Below are 24,673 nucleotides of genomic sequence, written 5' to 3' on the forward strand. Positions count from 1 at the left end.
ATAGAAAGTGGTGGTGAACAATTGTTTTTCAGACTGAGGGGAAGTCTACAATGTCATTCCCCAAGGATTGGTATTAGGACCACAGCTCATTTTGATATATACTGATGACCTGGACCTGGGTATACAGAGCATAATTTCAAAGTTTTCAGATGATAAAAAACTTGAAAATGTAGTAAACAATGTGGAGGATACTAACCCATTTCCAGAAGACATAAACTGGTGAAATGGGCAGACACATGACAGATAAGATTTAATGCAAAGATGTGTGAAGTGTTCTCGTTTGTGACTCAGGGGTACTTCCCAGACACCCTTGGGCAACTTAACCAGTACATTTGGGGTCTCTGATCAGAAGTACTTTGATGGATATTCTTTTGGATTCTCTTTCATCAGGTCTAATAGCTGAATCAGTTCCTCATCCTGATTAGCTGCCCGCTCTGCCCTAGTAATTACATTAACTGTGGCGGCTTTCTCTCGAGGGGTTGTCATGCAGACTGAATGTTTTACCTGTCCATCTGCAAGACTGTTGCCCTTTGAGTGTACTGAACCAGTGGTATGCCCGGGTACATGAATTACCTGACAATTACTTTTCTCCTTTCATAAATGGAGCATATCTTTCCTCAATGATTTGTGTTTTATGGGTTTACCTTTGTGATTGGTAAAGCTTGTCTGCTCCCAGAACATGAGGTCTTGGTTGTAAGCCGGTTACAATAGTCACTATCTGTAGAAATTAATGCCGTCTTAACAGGGTCTGCCTTTTCTAAAGCATACCGTAATGCTGCAGCTTCAGCATACTGTGCTGTCTGTTGGCCAAGGGGTATGGACAGCAATTCTTGTGGATAGAAAGAATAAGAATCCCTTCAACATTAGCCATTATGTCTGAATGGAACCTAAACCAGGAGTTGAAATGTGTCAGGACCTAATCACAACTAGAATTTAAAATGAACTTTAAAGGAAATTTCCAAACCACAAAAGTAGAATGAGGGAGTTCTGATTTAAGATCCACAAACTGTGATCAAGAGTTTGCCGTCTCTAGATATTTAAATCTGGCTCTTAGCACCGCTGGCAGTAAAACACTCCTTCCACACTTACAAATCTGAAATAAACATTAAAGACAAATAGATAAGTATAGGATTCTGTTAACAATAAGACACGTTTTGTGTGTCAATTGAAGTGATTCATGACTTTAACCCCATATAGGGACTAAACCAAATCAAGCGTACATCCCTACGATTCTCCTTTAATTAAGTTCAAACTAGACAGATTCATACAGACACTGGTTTGGGTCTGAAGAACTGAATTAGTCTTCCCTCAAAGTAAGAAAACTAACAGAGTACACTTTAAGTGGCTAAGTATACTACAATATCAAAGATTACTAAAAGATGTAAAACATAATCTTATATCTAAAACAGAATCCAAAAGTTCAACCTTGACAGTATTACAGCAAAATATTTTAGAACATCCATAAAAATCCATAATAAGTAAACTGTTACCTTAAATTCCCCGAGAAAGCCTCCTGCTTAACAAGACAAGACATTCTCGGGTAAGAGCAGAATTCTCTTGTCATGCAGACAGCTGTTCTTACTATTGGTTGAGAAGCATTGATGAGGAATTCAATACTTCTGGTTTTTGATTCAAAACTCTCATGTTTCTAATGTTTCTAATCTATCATCTCATCTTTTGAATGTAGGTGTTACCTTTCTGTGTGTGCTTTTCCTGCTTTTGCTATTCATATATAGTAATGTCATTAGCTACCATTCCCACTTAATTTATTTGCTGAAAATTCCCTTCTCTTGAAGTTGTGAGCTTTTATCTGGTCAAAATGTTTGTAATTGGGTTTACTTGGCATCTGTTTTTGTAAGAACCATTCCATTTTGTGATTTACATTTTGTAATTGTTCTTTTATGGTAGCTTGTACTGTCCTGTTAAGTCAGTCTGTTTATATCACTTACACTATCAATAATAATTAAGTTTATAGTTATCAGTATGGACCTCATATAACATGTCTTGGTGTGTTTCATCTTCTAATTCCATTGTAACAGAGACCTTGGAATGGATTTTTTTAAACTTAGAAGGTGTTTTTGGTTCACATTCTATTGTAACAGGGATGTTTATGGATTTTTAACTCTGCCCTTAAAAGGGAACTATAGTGAGTTTTGAAAATTGACCATTTGTTCAATCTTTAATTCTAAAAGATATAATGTATTAATTATATCTAACTTCTACCTAATTAAGACTATTATGCCTACGCTTCATCACAACATTTTGGTAGGAGGAATGAGGAAAGGCAATATAAACTAAATGGAAAAACTTTAAAGGGTGTGCATGAACAGAGAAACCTGAGGAGGTACGTACACAGATCTTTGAAGGCGGCAGAAGAAGTTGAGAAGATAGTTAAAAAAGCATATGGGATTCTTGGCTTTATTGATAGAGGCGTAGATTACAAAAGCTGAGGTGCTATGCTAAACCTTTATAAAACATTGGCGAGGCTTCAGCTGGAATATTTTGTTCAATTCTGGGCACCACACTTTAGAATGGATATCAAAGCCTTTGAGAAGGTGCAGAAGAGATTTACTAGGATGGTCCCAGGGTATGAGGGATTTCTGTTATGTGGAGGAACTGGAGAAGCTGGAGTTATTCTCCTCAGAGCAGAGAAAGTTAAGAGGAATCTAATAGAAATGTTCAAAATCATGAATGCTTTTGAGAGAGTAAATAAGGCAAACTGTTTCCAGTAGCAGAAGGGTCAGTAACCAAAGGGCACAGATTTAAGGTGATTGGCAAAAGAACCAAAGGCAACATGAGGAAACATGTTTTATGCAGCAATTGTTGTGATCTGGAACACAGTGCCTGAAGGGGTGGTGGAAGCAGATTCAGTAGTTACTTTCAAAGATAATTGGATAGATACTTGAATGGAAAACAATTCACAGGGTTATGGGGAAAGAGCAGAAGAATGGGACTGATTGGAAAGCTCTACCAAAGAGCCAGTACAGGCAGAATGGGTTGAATTTCCCCTTCTGTGCTGTATCATCACTTGTTACAGAGACTGAGGATGAAGAGGAGGCAGGATATCTTGGTGAGAAACTAAGAATGGAACTGGAGGGACTGTAAAGTTTTAAATGAGCAGTGAGAAGGATAGAAAAATTGTAATCTGTTTATTAGTGGAGAAGGTGCCAGAAGGCGAAGAGACCAAGGTGTCATTTGACCCATATTTCCACTCCCCAGTTGGGAGGTTTCAATAAGGGGCAAAGTGTTACCCCCTATGAATTATGTTTGAGTCAAAGCCATGATGTTAATGCAAACACTCACAATCAGGTTATGGATGAAAAGGGCAATGGTCATGAACGAATAGACATTTTGGAAGGAAGTGTGGAGAGATGAGAATACTACTGGCTGAGTACGAAGTGGTAATGGTAGTGAGGTGAGAGGGAAATGGGAAGGAGGTATGTGGGATGTGTGCGCTTGGCAGGAGAAAAGGATGGGGTAGTTGGGGTTTCTTCTTGTAAGAAGGCAATGATGAGTGACTTGATGGGTCCTTTGGAGAATGTTGGGAAAAGGACAGAGCGTAACTGTGAGTTGAGGATTGATGCCTAGCACAGAGCAGGCAAGTAGGAATGCAGATGTTTAATAATGGGTGGTACGATGGGATGACAATAAGAGGAGGAGAGATGGAGCTGAGAGGGGCCAAGAAAAAAAGAGCAAGATAAAAGTAATGAGGTCAGGTCCAGAGTGGCAATTAAAATACATCATGTATGGGAATTTACGTTACATAGGCATAGCAGAGATTCAGAGTGCTGGTAGGAGAGAGTCCAAAGTCAAAGCCTGAAATAGGAATGTATCACTTTGATAAAAACACAGACTTGCATGCATTAAAGGACAAAATTAAGTAAATCAGTAGTCAAAAATGCATCAAACAATGGATTTCACTGGTACCACTAATAGGAATGAACTGTGGTCCTGAACCACACCATATATGGATTTAAAAGGACGGTTATAAAGACTGTTAAGATGAGAGAAGCACCCTGACTGTGTTTCCTGATTACATAAATAGACATAAACCTCTGTCTGATTGGAACATTGTTGCTCCTAGAGCACTAACATGAGAGTACCATGTTTAAATTTAACTTTGACTTAAACTTGAGGTCTACCTCAGGAGATGTTTGTATCCGATGGGCCCATTAGAGTTCATAGTAAAGGTCAATCTTTTCTTGGTATACCAATTTGTTGGAATTAGGCAAAATCTCAAGGTACTTATTAGCTTAATATCATTTTGCAAGTTTTAGAGATGCAACCTGTAAGATGGAGAACAAGCTATGCCTGCCTGTTAAAAGAAAGATAAAATGTGTGAATTTGATCATTTATCTGTATTTGTTTGTGACCGCACACAAATTCAGAGACTGACTGGAATCTAGGATTTTGCATTGGTTGGAGCACAATTCCTTATTGCTATCTCCAACAGCAAATGATCATGGATATCACCGATACACTGAAATCCTGTCTGGTACAATTGAACTGAATAGCTAACATAATCCTTGGAACCAAAGTCTATCTGTCTGGAATGTTTTAAAAGAAATGTAAGCTCAATTCCAATTCTATAAAGGGACATCTGCCCATTCTGAATTAGGTATCTCTTTGCTGGTTCAATTGTCTGTGTTTTGTCAATAATATGCAGTTCACCTTGGCACAGCTTCCTGGTGTAATCCATACAAATGTGAATCTTTGTGGAGATGAAGCGTTCTGCCAAGGAAACAAGCCATTTTAAAATTAGAAGTTGGATATTTGCATATTGGTCGATGGTCATATTAAAATAAACCACTTGAAATGCCTTCACCATCTGTAATCCATTCTGCCAGAAGCCGAGTATGAACATTTAAAGACAAGGTAGCAACCAGATCTGTTCTGAGTAATGGCACCTTCATGAATCAATTGATTTGTAAAATGGCCAGCTATGATTCTATCCCTTGACCCCCTTATAAACTAGTTTCACAAGGAAAAGATAATAGCTCCATGGCCCAGAAAGAATTGAAACTAAGCAAAATGTGTACACACATGTTTTCTAAGGAAGGAAGGAAGGAGGTGGAGAGAGACTGTCTGAAATGAGTCCAATTATGGGCCGGAATTTTATGTTGGGCCGGAGGCGAGCCCACTTCTTCCGGGCCTGGAAACCACATCGTAATTTTACGTGGCCAAGGCCTTTAATTGGCTTTGGGTGGAACTTCCACCTCTCTGAGGCAGGAAGCCCTACCTACAAGAGCTGCTGGCCAATCAGCGAGAATGGTGGCCACTGTTGGATCTGCACCCAGCCAGGACCAGCAACATGGAGGAGGCTACAGGTAAGCGGGCTGGATTTTGTTCCCAGCCCGACGTCAGGTTCCGTGGGGGGTGGGGGAGTGTGGGGGCCGCAATGGTACCCAACACCAGAATGGCCGGGATCGATCTTCCTGGTGGTGGGGAAGCTCCATGCCAGCCCCTCTGCCGCTCTGTAATGGGACCCGAATTAGCATATTTAAATTACATATTTGCATGAATTAAAATGTAAACCGCAGCGATCTCATCTTCAGTTCCCGATCTTCATCATGACATGTGGCACTCACGTGCCTTCACTTTCCCATCTAGGGAAAACTGGTGCCACCGATCTGGGAAAGGGAGGAACTCTGCATTGTGATGGGTGGGTGGGTAAGGGATGAACTCTGCACTCTGATGGGGGGGGGGGGGAAGGGGTGAACTCTACACTCTGATGGGTGGGTGGGTAAGGGATGAACTCTACACTCTGATGGGAGGGGGGGGAAGGGGTGAACTCTACACTCTGATGGGTGGGTGGGTAAGGGATGAACTCTACACTCTGATGGGTGGGTGGGTAAGGGATGAACTCTACACTCTGATGGGAGGGGGGGGAAGGGAGGGGGGGAAGGGATGAAATCTACACTCTGATGGGAGGGGAGGGGAAGGGGTGAACTCTATACCCTGATGGGTGGGTGGGTAAGTGTTGAACTCTACATTCTGATGGGAGGGGGGGGGGGAGGGATGAACTCTACACTCTGATGGGAGAGGGGGGGAATGGTGAACTCTACACTCTGATGGGTGGGTGGGTAAGGGATGAACTCTACACTCTGATGGGAGGGGGGGAAGGGGTGAACTCTACACTCTGATGGGTGGGTGGGTAAGGGTTGAACTCTACACTCTGATGGGTGGGTGGGTAAGGGGTGAACTCTACACTCTGATGGGTGGGTGGGTAAGGGATGAACTCTACACTCTGATGGGTGGGGGGGGGGGAAGGGATGAACTCTACACTCTGATGGGTGGTGGGGAAGGGATGGACTCTACACTCTGATGGGTGGGGGGGGGAGGGGTGAACTCTGTGTTATGCTGTGCTGTTTGCAGGGATGGCAGCATTTTAAAAATGGTGCTAGCACCTGCTCCTTCAACAGGTGAAGCCGTGAATGGTGTCGTCACGTGATTGGGGGGCTGGCTGCTGTCAATATGTAAAGTATGCGCCTGTCCCGTGGGGGACGGCTGTCATGTTTCATGCCCACTGATGTTCCTGGCGGCGGGACTACAAAATCCCACCCAGAGTGGCCTTGCCGGGGTCAATAGGCTGGGCCCCAGCGAGGTGGTGGGGTTGGGTGGGGGGGGTCGCTCGAGAGGGGGGAGGAAGTGCTCCTCCTCCAATTAATTGCTCACTTAAAGGCCTGGGGCAGGCGAGCCATTTGTCACCGCCCCCGCCACTGGTAAAATTGCAGCGGGGATGGGAAGGCGACGGGAACAGCAAAAACCTGCTCAGTGATGCTCAGTTTGGGTTCCGCCTTGGTTCAAACATGGACAAAAGAGCTGAACTCAAGAGGTGAGGTGAAACTGACTGCCCTTGACATCAAGGCAGCATTAGACTGAGTATGGCATCAAGGAGCCCTAGCAAAACTGAAGTCAATGGGAATCGGGGGGGGGAAACTCTCCGCTGGTTGGAGTCATACCTAGTGCAAAGGAAGAACTCTACACTCTGATGGGAACGGGCGGCACAGTGGCGCAGTGGTTAGCACTGCAGCCTCACAGCTCCAGCGACCTGGGTTCAATTCTGGGTACTGCCTGTGTGGAGTTTGCAAGTTCTCCCTGTGTCTGCGTGGGTTTTCTCCGGGTGCTCCGGTTTCCTCCCACAAACCAAAAGACTTGCAGGTTGGTAGGTAAATTGGCCATTATAAATTGCCCCTAGTATAGGTAGGTGGTAGGGAAATATAGGGACAGGTGGGGATGTGGTAGGAATATGGGATTAGTGCAGGATTAGTATAAATGGTGGTTGATGGTCGGCACAGACTCGGTGGGCCGAAGGGCCTGTTTCAGTGCTGTATCTCTAAACAAGATGGTTGTGGTTGTTGGAGGTCAATCATCTCAGCTCCAGGACATCACTGCAGGAGTTCCTCAGGGTGGTGTCCTAGGCCCAACCATCTTCAGCTGCTTCATCAATGACCTTCCTTCAATCATGAGGTCAGAAGTGGGGATGCTCGCTGATGATTGCACAATGTTCAGCAACATTCGCGACTCCTCGGACACTGAAGCAGTCCCTGTGGAAGTGCAGCAAGATCTGGACAATATCCAGACTTTGGCTGATAAGTGGCAAGTAACATTCACACCTCTCAAGTGCCAGGCAATGACTATCTCCAACAAGAGAGAATCTAACCATCTCCCCTTGACATTCAATGGCATTACCATTGCTGAATCCCCCACTATCAACATCCTAGAGGCTACCATTGACCAGAAACTGAACTGGAGTAGCCATATAAATACCATGGCTACAAGAGCAGGTCAGAGGCTAGGAATCCTGAGGCGAGTAACTCACCTCCTGACTCCCCAAAGCCTGTCCACCACATACAAGGCAGAAGTCAGGAGTGTGAAGTAATACTTTCCACTTGCCTGGATGAGTGCAGCTCCAACAACACTCAAGAAGCTCGATACCATCCAGGACAAAGCAGCCTGCTTGATTGGCACCCCTTCCACAAACATTCACTCCCTCCACCATTGATGCACAGTGGCAGCAGTGTGTACCATCTACAAGATGCACTGCAGCAACACACCAAGGCTCCTTAGACAGCACCTTCCAAACCCGTGACCTCTACCATCTACAAGGACAAAGGCACCAAATGCATAGGAACACCACCACCTGCAAGTTCCTCTCCAAGTCACACACCATCCTGACTTGGAACTATATCGCCGTTTCTTCACTGTCACTGGGTCAAAATCTTGGAACTCCCTTCTTCACAGCATTGTGGGGGTACCTACCCCACATGGATGCCTTCCTGCCCCTGCTACAAGAAGGCAGCTCGCCACCACCTTCTCAAGGACAATTAGGGATGGGCAATAAATGCTGGCCTAGCCAGCGACACCCACATCCCCATGAATGAATAAAAAAAAACTCTTGCAGGCGTGGGTGGCCCATCTCGGCTATACAAATGACCCTATCCCTGGAATTTGAGTTGGGATTTCCAACCTTGGGTGAAGACAGGCAGACATTCTGTGCTGCTACTTTAGCAAGATCCCAGGAATTTCCAGGTCAAAGACACTCAACCAGAATTTAACCTTTGTTGATGCTGCACCCATTTTACTGGCTTAAAACAGGTACTTAAGCATGCAATAGGGTGGACTGTATATGTACACATTTCACACGGGAAGTGTGCCACCCACCATGTAGGTAAAGGCTGAATTATAGGCGTCCAGTGCTCCTGCCTGAAAGAGGTGCTGGTCCCTTTCTGTATGTAAATAGGTGGCCTAATAACTGCATTCAGGCAATCCAATTTCAGGAAGGGGCCCTGAAATAGCAGTTAGGTTCATATTGCCAGGGAACTACACTGGCAATTAATGTAGTTGGAAAGTGGGGCAATGCTGACATCAAAATTGACTCAATTTTTAAGGCTAATTTTTCCAAATATTAGTGATACATGGTTTGGGCCCTAATGACACCATTTATCAGGATTCATGCAGAACCAATTTAAAAGTAAATACAATGATTATTACTGGAGCTAGAGATTCCTTTCTGATGAAAGGTCATCAATCTGAAATGTTAATTCTGTTTCTCTCTCCATAGACGCTGTCAGACCTGCTGACAGTTTCCAGCAATTTCTGCTTTTATTGCAGATTTCCAGCATCTGCAGTATTTTGCTTATGTACTAGTATTCTTGGGATGTCCGTGATGCTGGCCAGACTGCATTTATTGCCCATCCTTCAGATCCCTAAGAAGGCTGTGATGTGCCTTCCTCTTAGCAAATACTTATGAATGGCGTGCTGAACCTCTTCAGAGGGCATTAAGAACCAACCATGTGGGCCGGAATTTTATGGGCCCCCCAATGAGCGGGCTGGTGGTGGGAGGGGTGGGGGGGCCGGAAAATTGAATGGGAGGTGGGGAGGGGGGTGGCTGTTCCCGATGCCTTCCAGCCCCTGCTACAATTTTACGCAGGGCAGTGGCGGCGAGAACCAACTGCCCGCCTCAGGCCAATCAAAGCCCTTAAGTGGCCACTTAAGGGCCTCCTCCTGCCGCTCTGGGTATTTTACCCGAAGTGGTCGGGTGGCAAACACCTCCAGAACACCGTCAGGTAAAACGTTGGGGGGCCCTCATGATCGGGCACCCTGTACCCCATGGAGGGCCCCCCACAGCCCAACCGCCCCCACTGGACAACACACCCCCTTCCTAAGCACCACCCCCCACCCCGGCCTCGTCGATGCCCATCTGATTGGCCCAGCAAGGCCCCAAAGACTTACTTTAGCTCCAGGGATGTCCGTCCTCTTGCTTCCGTTGGCTGGGTTACTGTCCCAGCAGTGGCCACTGCTCCCGGTGGTGCTGCTGGAACTAAGAGCTATCGGCCCGCTGATTGGCCGGCAGCTCCATTGGGTGGGAAGTCCTGTGTCAAGGAGGTGGAAGTCCAGCCCAAAGCCAAGTAAGGTCCTGGGTAGCGAAAACTCCTGGTCTGGCTCCCCTCGCCTGGCGGAGGTGGGCTCGCCCCCGACTTTTTGGCTAGTGGGTGGGGCTTCCAACCTAATGTAAAATTCCGGCCATGATGTGGACTAGAGCCATGTGTAGTCTGATTTGGTGAGAGTTGGCAGGTTCCCTTGCCCAAATGTCATTATTGAACTAGATGTGTTTTTATAATCAAAGTAAAAAGCTTTCATGGTTATTTTGTCTGGTGCTATCCCACAAATTAATAGTTTGTCTAAATCCAATATGTTATGTTGGGGCTTGAATACATGGCCTAGTTGGTTAGTAGTCCTGCATTGCTCATAACCACTATATTACTATACCCATTATATGGAAATAAAAGATTGCATATATACTAGTTATCTTAGTGCTGCTGCTGTTGACTTATGTGGTGTACTTTTTATTGGACCTCGTTGCTTATGCATATGAACAATAATTTTGTTTTATTGTAGTTTTATTTATTCTAAATGTTATTTAGATTTTAAAATGGGCTTTTAACAATCCATCTGGCGCACTGAATTTTAAGAGGAGCTGTAAAAGCACATTTTCAAATTTCCCAGCAGAGATCTAGCTGTTCAGACAGCTGTCTTGACTGGGCAAGTAGATGAGAATATTTGTGGCACCCTTCCCTACTGCTTGAACATTAGTTAAGTACAAACAGTAAAACAGTGGTATGGCACATTTGTCCCTCTTTGGAACACAGTATGTCCTTGTGAGGCAGGAGGGGTAGCCTCAGGCACTGCTCAACAGCTCCCCACTTTCGTACAGCTCCAACATCTTTTATGTCAGAACTACCTTGAGCCTTCAGATGCCAGGACTGACTGATATAATGAGAGACTAAAGCACATGTTACCCACTGATGGCAGCATCAAAATTAACAGCAAAACAGCCAAGTACACAAAGTAGTGCTGAAGCCCCCAAATGAGACTTGAGATATTGGGATTATTGCAAGCGGAGAGAGGAGGTTAAGAGGAGATTTAATGAAGGTTTTTTAAAGAAAAATTATGTAGTTTGGATAGAGTTAATAGGGAAAAATAACACCCCAGTTGAAGTGGTTAGCAAATTCTGCTACCTTGGGTCCACGGTGACAGGCAATCTGTCCCTTGATGCAGAGCTTAATAAACACATGGGGAAAGCAGCTACCACCTTTGGCCGATTTGCGAAACGAGCATAGGTTAACACCAAGCTGACCCATGGGACCAAGTTGATGGTTTATAAGGTCTGTGCTCTCAGTATCTTGCTGAATGGCTGTGAAACATGGGTGACTCACAGCTACCAGGAAAAGAAGCTCAATAATTCCCATCTTCACTGTCTGTGGCGCATAATGGGTATATTCTAGCAAGACAAAATCATCCAAATGTGGCAGTCCTTTCAAAGGCAGAGCTCCCAAGTGTGTTGCCATTAATCAAACAGAGATGGCTTCGGTGGATCAGACATGTCCGCAGGATGGAAGATGGTCGCATACACAAGGACCTTGTCATGAAGACCACACCTGCCACGAATGAGGCATATTCATTTCGTCATATTAACATTAATTTTAAACTGTTGCTGGATTGAAGAAATGACTTGTTTAAAGAGATCAGCAATGGCTGGAAAACATTTGCAGTATAAGTGACAGTGCCTGGAGACAATAGACCGGCTCCCTGATCCAATTAACCCAAATGGATTTTGATCACCAGACATTGAATGCTTAAGAAAGGCAGCATTCCAGGGTGTCTGCTAAGATGGAGAATCCACAAACGCAGGAGTTTGCTAAAAAACAACTAGTCACATGACTAATCTGCTGGCCCAGGTTTTTGGTTTTGAACTGTTCACAGGCCAGTTTAGGTCAGATTGCAACTGAACTTGGAAGAAGAGAGCCTCTCTCCTGGCTATCTCTCACTATCTCTCTCTTTCTCTCTCTCTCCCATGAATCTCCAGATCCACTGAAGTCACTTAAACCTCAAGAGAGAAAAAACTCCTCCATCAAAACAAGTTTTAAAGCGTGCACAGGGCCCCAACGAAACGGAAAGACTTATCGGCAATCAAAGACTCGATATCGAACTCAAAGGACCGTAAATAAATCCCAGCTATTGCCTCAAACTTTTCCCTTTTATTCTTTCTACTTTTCTGTCTCTATCTGTGTGTGTTTATCCGGTATGCATACTAGCATGGTTGTGTTGTATATTTGTAGTAGTTAACTGAATTAGAGTTTAAGGGTAATAAACTTCCACCTTTCTTGTTTAAATCTAAGAAAACCCATCTGGTTCATTTCTTTGCCTTACAATAGGAGAGCCATGAACAAGGATTCACTGAGGGGGAGCTAAAAACACGGTGTTTTGAAAATTAAACTGTGTTACGGTCAAACCTGGCAAAAGCTTAGAGGGAACCCCTGGACCACTTGCTCACCTGGTCATAACAACCTTCTGTATGATGAGGGAGCCGGGGCCAGACAACCAGTGGAGTGCCCAAAGCTCTGCTTTGAGGATGCTTACAAGTGTGACATGAAGCCTCTAAATGTCACCACATAATGGTTCTTCAAAGCTTTCACTGCACGTTCATAATCCGCTTTTTCTCCCGTGTCAGGCAACATCTTGAAAGTCTCCCTCACCTACGCACCTGCATTGAACAGCAATGAGGCCCATCGCTGTGCTTTCTACATCTCCGTCGCCGATCTAAAAACAAACCACGACTGTAAGCATACGCTTCGAACTCCTCCAGCCAGGCTTTCCATTTCACACCGACGGTACTAGCATCACCCGTTGGATCAAATGGCTCAATTCCCTGGACTGCAGACATATTAGCTCCAGCAAATGCCACAACACAATTCTAAATATCTCTGAAATTTCCTCTGCATTGTTTGTCTTTATATGTATCCTCGTTGCCAATGTTGCATCTCAGGCTGAAGAATCACACTTGAAGTCACAGATTTAACTTTAACAAAGATTTAACAAGCTTTATGAAACACTTCTGTGATCATGATAGGAGTAGGAGTCACTCGTTGGCGAAAAAGGGAAATGGCGACGCTAAAGCCTGCCTCGGGTATAAAATCAAAACCCCGACCCAGGCCCGACACGAGCACAGCCAACTTGAACCTGATCCGGGCCCGAGTCCTTCAATTTTTTTCATGCCCGACTCGGCCCAAAAATATCAAACATGTTATTAGTACAGAAAAGAAATCATGTCAAAACATAGATTAAAATGAAAACAATACAAAACAAGACCCAACCACAGCCAACCCGAACCTGACCTGACCCGAGCCCGAATGCTGGACACAGAATATAGACACGACACGACCCGAACCCAACACATATATTTGGGTTTGGTCGGGTTTGGGTCGCGTAGCCAGGCTTTAGACGACACATCCTGTGGACTGGTGTGCACTACCGGTCGACTAGTGGCTACAGCAGCTTGGCAACAGGCGCCAATGTCAAAAACAACAACACACAGCGTCACTTGGCAGCTTCACATGCAGCACTTGAGGCAGAACCTGCCTCTCAGGATTGGCCTTCACACCCATCAGTGCACCAAAAGAAGACGCCTCACCTAAATGGATTGTTTGCAGCGTGTCCATCATCTTTCATAGATGGAAGGATGCCAACCAATAGGGAAAGAATATGTCCTCTGCTTGGGGAGTCAGTCATGAAGTGTCAGCAATTTAAAATTATTGTTAAGAGAGTGAAGAGAGAGGATGGGGGGAGTAAGCAAAGGGTTGTTGAAGAACAGGCTAGTTCACTACAGCTGAGATGGAGACTTTTATTTTAAGGGAAAATATGAGTAATAAATGAAGCAAAGATGCAAGACTACAAGGAAAACGTAGGGCTTTGCACTGCTTTAACAAGAACATGCTGATATGGATGACCTCCTTCTGTGCTGTAAACCTCTCTGTTTCTATGGTGCTGAGGCACATTGTTGGGGCAGAATATCAGGCACATTTTTTTCATTTTTTTATTCATTCATAGTGCTGAATTTTATGGGCCGTCGATATAATGGAAGGCAGAGGGGCTCGCTATCACGGGGTGACGCTGCCAGGTAAAACCTGGTGCCCTCCTAGCGGGGTTGGGGGGTCCCTCCTTTGGGGGCAATCCAGGGCTCCCCCAGCAGCGATTGAAGGTCCCTTGGGAAGACTACCCCCCACCCCCCCCAACCACCCTCACTAACCCCAACCCCCCATTACCTGGGGCCTGTCTGAATGTCTCCGGCAACTCCAACCTCACTTACCTGTCCCGGGGTCTCTGATGTCCTCAGTATTGCAGAGGCGGCACCTCATCCTTTAAAGGGACTCAGCCTCCAATGCAGGGCAGTTAATTGCCTGCCCACTGTGTAATCTCCCTCCACCATCCAGCCCCCGACTGGGACCCCCGTCTTCAGAACAAGATTCTGCCCATGGGATGTGGGCATCACTGGCAAGGCAAGCATTTATTACCCATTCTTAATTGCCCTTGAGAAGGTGGTGGTGCGCCATCTTCTTGAACTTCTGCAGTCCATCTGGCATAGGTGCACCCACAGTACTGTTATGGAGGGAGTTCCAGGATTTTGACCCAGCGATGATGAAGGAATGGTGCATGACTTGGAGGGGAACTTGCAGGTGGTGTTCCAATGCATCTGCTGCCCTTCTCCTTCTAGCTGGTAGAGGTTACAGGTTTGAAAGGTGCTGTTGAAAAAGCCTTGGTGAATTGCTGAAGTGTACCTTGTAGATGGCACACACTGTTGTTACCGTGTGCCAGTGATGGAGGGAGTGAATGTTTAAGGTGGTGGAGTGGGTGCCAATAAAGCAGGATGTTTTTTTCTTAGATGGTGCTGAGCTTCTTGAGTGTTGTTGGAGCTGCACTCACCCCAACAAGTGGACAGCATTCCATCACACTCCTGATTTGTGCCTTGTAGATGCTGCAGAGGCTTTGCGGAGTCAGGAGGTGAGTTCCTCACTGCAGAATTCCCAGCCTCTGACCTGCTCTTGCAGGTACTGTATTTATGTGGCTGGTCCGGTTAAGTTTCTGGTCAATGGTAACCCCAGGATGTTGATGGTGAAGGATTCAGAAATGATAATGCTGATACCCTAGTTCCAATTGTGCCAACTTTGACCTGGTGTCCTTAATAGTTATGCTGGGAACCTGTCTTGGACTAACATTCCTCAGTTTGATGAACACAAAATGTACGTGATATTGTCAGACACCAATTTCACGTTACAACTCTAATGTTCTTGTTGTGGCTAATTATCAATAATTTTCAATCTAATTCTCTGTCTATCAAATAGAAATGAGGATTAATCAGAAGTGATAGTAATTTTTGTGTCATAACAGTGTCGCATTTTAGGAGGGTTACTATTGGAAATTAAATAGTGGTGTAACATCATGCATGAAAGTGAGAAAATTGATGTTGGAGAAAATTTAAATTTAAGTGCAATTAAAATCCAGCTACAGTGCAAAATGTTATAATAAAGCGCTACTATTACAATATGCATATATCAACCAGTTGACAAAAGAAACAGAGCTAGATTTGCATTTTAATTTAACCATCAAGCTTCTATTAATTAGTGATAATACTGTTTAAGATTAAATTTTAGTGATTGAATATTATGGCTTTCAACTGGGAGGTTAAAAATATAACCAACCAACAAATCCAATCACACATACTTTAATATTTAATCAGACACCAACGGTGTATTTCTGATAACAGTAAGTAAGCTATGTAGATTTGCACTGCAGAATTACTGCAAATTGTTTAATTTCTACTATTGTTGAAGACATCAGAAGGAACATCTCTACATCAATATACAAGCCTCAAAATTGATTCCATTACAAATGAAGTTATAAAGAGCTCATGAATTTGAAACGTGAGCGCAATTATGTCAGAACTCAGTGGTGTTCGATGCATTCAGTATTTATATAGCACTTTCACGAACCTAAGGCGCTCCATAGCACTGTCCAGCTAAAGAAATACTTTTGAAGTATAGTTACTGTTATAATGTAGGAGAACACAGCAACCAACTTGCACACAGCAAGATACCACAAACAGCAATATGATAATGATCAAATTATCTGTTTTTAGTGATATTGGTTGAGGGATAAATATTGACCAGGATGAAGTTCAACACTCTTCTATCAAGGCACTGTTATGGGATAAGTTACATCCACCTAAGAGGGTAGATAGTCCTTGGGTTTAACATTTCATCTGAAAGATAACACCTCTAACAGTGCATTACTGACAAGTCAACCTAGATTTTATGCTCAAGTCTGGAGGGGAACATGAACCGACAAACCTCTGACCCAAAGGCAAGACGGTAAGGGAGTGGACGGTTATCGGGGATAGGTGGAAATTTGGAGTTATCAGTTCAGCCATGAACTTATTGAATGGCGGAGCAGGCTCGAAGGGCTGGGTGGCCTACTGCTGCTCTTAATTCGTATGCTCGTATGTTACCACTGAGCCACAGGATGTTAACACACAGCAAAGGACACATAATCATCAATTTGCTAACGGTTTGAAAGTCCTGAGCTTCCATTCAAAATGAATCATGCTAACCTAAACTGAATGCAATGCCCCTGGATTATAAGTTTTGGCTCCCCAAGTCATTTTGTGCATAAGGAGATATTACAGTCAGTGATACAGTGATGCATGTGCCAATTTTGAATTCACAATTTCAATCTGGAGGAGATTTACATCAAAAATTCATAGACATATGGAGTTTCTGGTTCATCGCTTCACATAAAACAGGGTAACATTTAAATGGAAAACTGATTGAATAACTATACTTCCTCTAATGTTGAAAATGCATAGGTGGAGTAGGGGTAGGTAAAGAAGACAGTGCTCTAAAGGTAGAAATTTTAGCAGATAATACATGATGAATAGCTAAATTGGTGTGTTCCATTTGCATGACAATATGCACTGTACTGTATAGTTTGATGGCTCCACTTTCAACAGTTTCGGAGTGAAGAATGGAGTGAAACAGGGTTGGGTCCTAGCTCCCACTCTGTTTGGCCTCTTCTTCTCCATGCTCCTGACCTTTGCTTTCCCTGCAGATATGGAAAGTGGCTACTTGTACACGAGATTAGATGGCACGTTCTGCAATCTATCAAGGCTGAAAACGAAGACAAAAACACATTGCCTTCTGATCAGAGAACTTCTCTACTCTGTTGATGCTGCACTAGTCACTTACATGGAACCTCAGCTACAAAGACTCATGGACTGTTTCTCCCATGCCTTGTTCTCCTTGACTATAAGTGGCAAGAAAACCATGGTCATGGGACAAGGTATTGCATCTCCATCCCTGCTCACACTAAATAACACCGCACTGGAAGTGGTTAGGAAATTCTGCTACCTTGGGCCCACAGTGACAGACAATCTGTCCCTTGATGCAGAGCTCAATACACGCATAGGGAAAGCAGCTACTACATTTGGCCAACTTGCGGAACGCAAAAGGGATAGCACCAAGCTGACCCTTAGGACCAAGCTGATGGTTTATAAGGCCTATGTTCTCAGCACCTTGCTGTATGGCTGTGAAACATGGGTGACTAACAGCTACCAGGAAAAGAAGCTCAATAATTTCCATCTTCACTGTCTGTGGCACATTATGGGTATAACCTCGCAGGACAAAATCACAAATGTGGCAGTCCTCTCAAAGGCAGAGCTCCGAAGTGTGCTGGCATTAATCAAACAGAAGCGGCTTTCGTGGATCGGACATGTCCGCAGGATCGAAGCCGGTCGCATACCCAAAGACCATCAGTACGGTGAGGCAGCCAGGGCCAGGTGACCAGTGGGGTGCCCAAAGCTCCGTTTCAAGGATGCTTGCAAGTGTGAATTGAAGTCCCGAAATGTTAAATATAACACATGGAAGTCACTAGCTGGCAAAAGAGGGAAATGGTGACACATCCTGTGGACTGGTGTGCACTACCATGATGACCAGTTGCTACAGCAGCTTGGCAACAAGCACCAACATCAAAATCAACTCACAGAGTCACTTGGCAGCTTCACGTGCAGAACTACTGGCAGAACCTACCTCGCAAAAATTGTCTTTTCACAGCTGCTAGCAAAGGTGCACCAAGAGAAGACACCTCATCTAAATGACCATCATCTTTCGTAGATGGAAGGATGCCAACCCATTTGGTGGTGGATAGCAGCCTGCTTGAACATCCCTTGTCATCAGGAACTGCTTGTAAGTAACTAATTGCTGTTGTCAAATATCTGAATTATGAAAACTGTGCAATATTATGCAATAATATTGATCAAGTAACAGACCAAGAAAGGCAACATTCTAAGCTCTATTAGATCCTCATGACAGCACACACAGAGAAATACTGTTCTGATCCTGTATTTTTTTCCCCAGGAGGAATGTAGTGTGCCTTTAAGGCTGGAAAAAAAGCTGTACTGCTTTAAGGCAGCAAGCTCCAAAAACTGATTCAAAGAGTGCATTCTTGTTGTCCCGGGATACAGCCATTCGGACACAATGATTCAAAGAGTGCATTCTCGTTGCCCGGGATATAGCCATTTAGGACCAGAGACTGATAGATACATTGTTACAATTTAATTTTGAACTGGCTTATCGTGGAAACAGACTGTTCTAACTCAGACAAACAGACAGACAGCTGTGTGTTAGCACCTGAAAGGAGCACTCTCAGACCATTTAAATTGAAGGAAGAGCATTTAGTCTGTTTATTTATTATTCTCTCTCAAAATTCTAAAAAGTCAAGCCAAAACAGAGATCTCTGATAATTTAAACTGAAGGAAGGGAAGTTAGACTGTGATAATCTTTTATTCATCAAAAATTCTAGAGCCAAATTGATTCATTAAAAAGTGTTTGTAAGTTGTTAATTGTTGAAATTCATCGCTGAAGAAGGAAAGCATTGATTTCAACTTCTGAATTAGACTATGGGCTGTTCTACTGTTGAAGAACCTTTTTTCCCCCATCGGACGGCTGTGAGGACTTCAAGCAACCTTGGACTGTTCCACATCCGGCAGTAGCGTAAATCTGCATGGACACTAACTTTTTCTAAGTTAAATGTTGTTTATATCTTAGTAGTGTTTATGAATTCAGTTTTTCTAATTAAACAGTTAATTTGTTGATTTAAAGACACCTGGTTTGGTTAGTCTCAGGGGTTAATTGATAGTATAATTTGGCTGGGTCTTTCTTTAATTTGGAAAGTTTTAAATGACATGTTAGGCGATCTGTGGAGGGACAGGATTGAATTAACAGTGTGTTTCTCCCACCACAATCAGATTTGTATATTTTGATTGTGGGCTTTGACTGGAGTGGTCAGGTGAATCATATTAATTGGTTTTCTCATTAGGGATTTGAATCATATCTTAATTGGGGGCTCGCTCGCATTTGAATCATGTCTAAATTTGGTGTCTCATGTCTGGGATCAGAAACAGACTAATTTGGAGGGCTTGCACTTGGAAACATATTAATTACTCATTTCTGGGATAACATATTTAAATTGGGGTCTTGCGTTTAGCATCATATTTAATTTCTCTCGAGTCTGGGTTTATATCAATTGGAAACTCTATTGTTGGGATCTAAATCTGACACCAATTACAAAGAAAATAAAAGAACCAGGTCTCTTGTATAATAAGGTACAATCTATACCATTGTTATGGCATTAGTGGTTGTAGCAGAGTTTTTGGGAAAGCTGAATGTTTCCCTGAGTGACTTGATAACTTTAGCTAAGAACAAATTAAAAGAATTGGCAGTAAATTGGGATTGGAATTGAAATCAGGTGCCAAAAAAGAAGAGATAATTGACATAATAGCCTAACATCTGGAATTAGTAGAAGATGTTGATGATGATACAGATGAAGGGCAGTACGAGGAACGAGAAAGGGAATACAAGAGACATTAAGGTAGTAGGTCCGAGAGTGATGCAATGGTATTGGCTAGGATACAGTTAGAAACAAAAAAAACTTGAGGCAGAAAAAGAATTAAGAAAACTTGAACTTCAGAGAGAGAGTGAAAGAGAAGAAAGTGAATTCAGGCAAAAAGAAATGGAACTAAGATAAAGGGGTAGTCTTAAATCCACAGAAAATTCGGTCAGGAAGAATCTGAATTTAGATTAGGACCCAGCGAGAAGTTGTTTAAATTTATACAGGCTCTTCCTAAGTTCGAGAAAAGGGACATAGAGGCATTTTTCATATCTTTTGAAAAAATAGCCAAACAGATGAAATGGCCGAAAGAAAGCTGGACATTGCTTATTCAGAGCAGGCTGGTAGGTAGAGCTCATGAAGCTTATGACATGCTTTCTGAAGAGGCTTTTGCAGATTATGAGTTGGCAAAAAAAGCTATTCTCACTGTGTATGAGTTAGTCCCTGAAGCTAACTGTCAGAAGTTTAGGAACTTACGGAGATTGACTGGGCAGACATATTTAGAATTTGACAGGGTGAAGGAAATGAATTTTGACCGTTGCATACGGGCATTAAAGATAGAAACCACATATGAGAATCTTCAAGAATTGATTCTCTTAGAAGAGTTTAAAAATTCCATTCCTTCAGTAGTGAGAAGTCATATAGATAACCTGAAAGTTTTGAAAGCTAGGCAAGCAGCAGAGATTGCTGATGATTTTGAGCTTGTGAATAAGCCTACTTATTTTGCTCATCACCCCCACAAACCTGAGAATGATAGAAAGTGGGAGAGTGAAAGGAAGGCAAGTAGCCGGGGACAAAAAGGAACAGCTGGGAATGCCCCAGGATCACCTCCTCTGGTCAGAAAGGAAGGTGCTGAGGGTAGAAGTGACGTTCGCAAGCCAAAGTGTTATCATTGCAACAAAACAGCTCATCTTCATTCAGAGTGCTGGAAATTGCAAGGTAAACCTATAAGATGCAAAGTTAGTGCAGAGGAAAAAACTCTGACTGAGAGTATAGCAGACCAGGCTATAGCTTTAACGACATCTGTGGATGTGAAACCAGATACTAAAACTGAAAGTAGTGTAGAGGTTAAGAATAAAATACCTGAGAGTTATAATGATTTTTTTGTCAATGGGGAGAGTAACTCTGTATCCTGTAAATAAGGCAGGAAAACCTATCATTATAGTCAGGGACACAGAAGCAACCAAAACACTCTTGCTGGGGCAAGATATAAGTTTCCACCAGAGAGTGTCTTGAATGCTAAAGTTTTAGCTAATGGAATTGGTGGGGTGTGTATACCTGTACCTTTGTATAAAGTATGCCTACAGAGTGACTTAATATCTGGGATAGTAACTGTAGGTGTTGTCCACAGTTTACCAGTAAAAGGAATTGATCTACTCCTAGGAAATGATTTTGCTGGATCAAAAGTATTAGTTTCTCTTATAGTTACAGAGGAACCAAGTGAAATTAAAGAAACAGAGCAATTACAGGAGCAAGTTCCGGGAATATTTCCTGTATGTGTAGTTACCCAAGCAATGGCTAAACAGGATCCATTTTTGGAGGAAAAAGGGGCATCACAAATAGATAGTCAAGCATTTGAAACCTTATTTGGGGATTTAGATAATCCAAATGAGTTGTTTAACAGATCATCTATCATGGCAGCACAGCAAACTGATCCAGAGATAGACTGAAAGGCACAGATGGCTCTCTCAGAAGCTGAAGCGAAAGGAGTTCCAGAAGGCTATTATGTAGCAAACGGGGTTTTGAGGAGGAAATGGAGACCGCCTCATAGGCCTGCCGACGAAGACTGGACAGCTGTTGAACAGATAGTGGTACCACCTAAATATCAACAAGGATTATTAAGGATAGCACATGACATTCCTTTTGCAGGACATCGGGGAATTCGGAAGACCAAATCACACATTAACAAACATTATTACAAAGGATGTGAAACAATTTTGTAGGACTTACCATACTAGTCAAATGGTGGGAAAACCACAACCTGCCATAAAACCAGGGGATGAAGTATTAGTGTTGTTATCATCACAAAGAGAACCATTAAAAGCACGGTTCAGTGGCCCACAGAGAGTGATCAAAAGAGTGGGTAAGGTAGATAACTTGATTGACACCCCTGATCGCCGGATGAAGAACTGGTTGCATCACATTAATTTGCTCAAACCTTATTATCGCAGGGAGGATATAAGCCAGTACAGGTATGTCAGGTAATCGGGACTGTAGAGAAGGAAAAGGATAGTGAGGATGAGGCAGAAGTAGGCCTAGGAAATTCTCAGATTGAACCTCCAACTATCCCATTAGTGAATGCAGAGTGGCTAGGAAAATTAAACAATAGGCTTTTACATTTAGAGGCAAAAGAGTGTGAAGTCCTAACCAGGGTTTTCACAATGTTTCAAAAAGTTTGTAGGGATAAGCCAGGATGTACAACCTTAGCCACACACGATGTGGGTATAGGGGGAGCCATTCCTTTAAAACGACATCCTTGTCGCTTGGGTCCAGACAGACAGGCCCAAGTGGAAGCAGAGGTATAATGCCTGCTGAAGGGCAGCTTAGTTGAACCTAATCAAGACAGCTGGAATTTTTAGGTGGTCTTGATGACTAAACCTGGTGGGTCAGCTCAAACTTGCATAGACTCTAGAAAAGTCACTGTGGTAAAGAAGGTAGACTCCTACTCAAATTCTTATTTAAAGAACTGTATGGACAGAGTGGGCAACACAATGTGTCTTAAAGAGAAAGATGTGTTGGAGGGATACTGTCAAATTCCTTTGACACCCCAGGATAAGGAAAAATCAGCTTCTGTTACACCAGACAAGGTTTTCCAGTGTCAAGTGATGCCACATAGGTTAAAGGGTACTCGAGAAACTTCTCAGAGAGTAGTGAACCCAATAGTGGTCAGTGCTCCTAGCTGTACAGTTCACCTGGCAGAGGTGATGGACAATAGGCACACTTGAAAGCAAAACACGAAACAATTGGAAGAGTATGCTTGTAAATTTGAAATGGGTTAATTGGACAACCTTTTGAAAATTTAAAGTTGAAATGTTCTGGTGGAACTTGTTGCTGCAGTTTTAACATTTTAGAAATGTGCATGCCTGTAAATGTGAAAGAAAATGTGTTAGCATTTTTTAAAATTTGTATTTTTTGCACATTGTAATGAAATGCATTCCAGGAATGGCATTTTAGACTGCCAGGGGCAGATGTGTTATGATCCTGTAGTTTTTTTTCAGGAAGAATGCGGTGTGCCTTTAAAGCTGGAAAAGGAGCCGTACTGCTTTAAGGCAGCAAGCTCCAGAAACTGATTCAAAGCGTGCCTTCTCGTTGCCCCAAGATACAGCCATTCGAAGACTGCGATTCAAAGAGTGCGTTCTCGTTGCTTGGGATACAGCCATTCAGGACCAGAGACTGAGAGATACATTGTTACAATTTAATTTTGAACTGGCTTATAGCGGAATCAGACTGTTCTAACTTAGATAAACAGACAGACAGACAACTGGGTGTTAGCACCTGAAAGGAGCACTCTCAGACCATTTAAACTGAAGGAAGAGAATTTAGTTTGTTTATTTATTATTCTCTCTCAAAATTCTCAAATGTCAAGCCAAAACAAAGATCTCTGATAATTTAAATTGAAGGAAGGGAAGTTAGACTGTGACAATCTTTTATCCCTCAAATATTCTAGAGCCAAATTGATTTATTAAAAAGTGTTTGTAAGTTGTTAATTGTTGAAATTCATCGCAGGAGAAGGAAAGCATCAATTTCAACTTCTGAATTAGACTATGGACTGTTCTACTGTGGAAGAACCTTTCTTCCCCCATCAGACGGCTGTGAGGACTTCAAACAGTCTTGGACTGTTCCACATCCGACAGTAGCATAATTCTGCATGGACACAATTTTTTTTAAATTGTGGAGGGACGGGATTGAATGAACATTGCGTTTCTCCCACCACAATCAGAATCGTATATTTTGATTGTTGACTTTGACTGGAGTAGTCGTCCGTAACACTACACATATCAATACACACAGTAACACAAACCCACATATACACACTAACACACACACTCACATATTGATGTTCCCCTTTTCTCTTTTTTTGCTTCCTTGCTTTTTATACAGAAACAACAGAAACCACTTATTATGGACTCATTGGTTCATGGATAAATAAACTTTCATAAGCAGCTGTTTAAAATATTCATGTAGATTGTCTGATTGGAAAATGGGAGTAGGATACATGAAGAAAGCAGATTAAAGCTGTTGTGCTGGATTTTTAATCAAGCTGATTAGAGTGGATCTTGATGCAGCCAGGACCTGCCTGTTCAAATAAAGTCCTGTGATTGTGAGTGTGGAGTATGTGTTGGATGTAACACCAGATGGTTACCTTTTAAACATGGGGGACCAGGCAATATCAGAAAGTTCTTTAATGATATTAAAATAAAGAAAAGATTAGGAAGCTTCTATAATGATACAAAGATTAAAGGAATAGCTTACTGACTTGATGATGCCGACAGGAAATCTCATCCATTGGCAACACATATTGGAAATTGATTGCATGTGTGTGCACGGTTTTCTGATCATTTAAATTAATGCATGCACTTCACTCGTTGATATGTACAATCGGCAGATTAGGCGCTTTGTCAGAGAGACATATGCGGAAAATAACCCCATAAAAATCTGCGCTCCAGGTTACAATGGAAGTGGATAATGAGATGTAGATGAAATGTAAAGATTAAAAGATTTGTCTGTTTAAGACAATGTCAACATGTTTCAAACAGTTGATTTAGCATGAGTACAGTAGGCATTGCTTTTGATTTTCAGGATTTGTCCGATATATGCAAATATCCACTATATGCACATCTGTTGTAAACGGAACTGACAATGTATATACTGTTACGATCAGGTGAGGAGGGGG

This window comes from Heterodontus francisci, chromosome 7, assembly GCF_036365525.1.
Source record: "Heterodontus francisci isolate sHetFra1 chromosome 7, sHetFra1.hap1, whole genome shotgun sequence".
Classification (NCBI taxonomy): Eukaryota; Metazoa; Chordata; class Chondrichthyes; order Heterodontiformes; family Heterodontidae; genus Heterodontus; species Heterodontus francisci.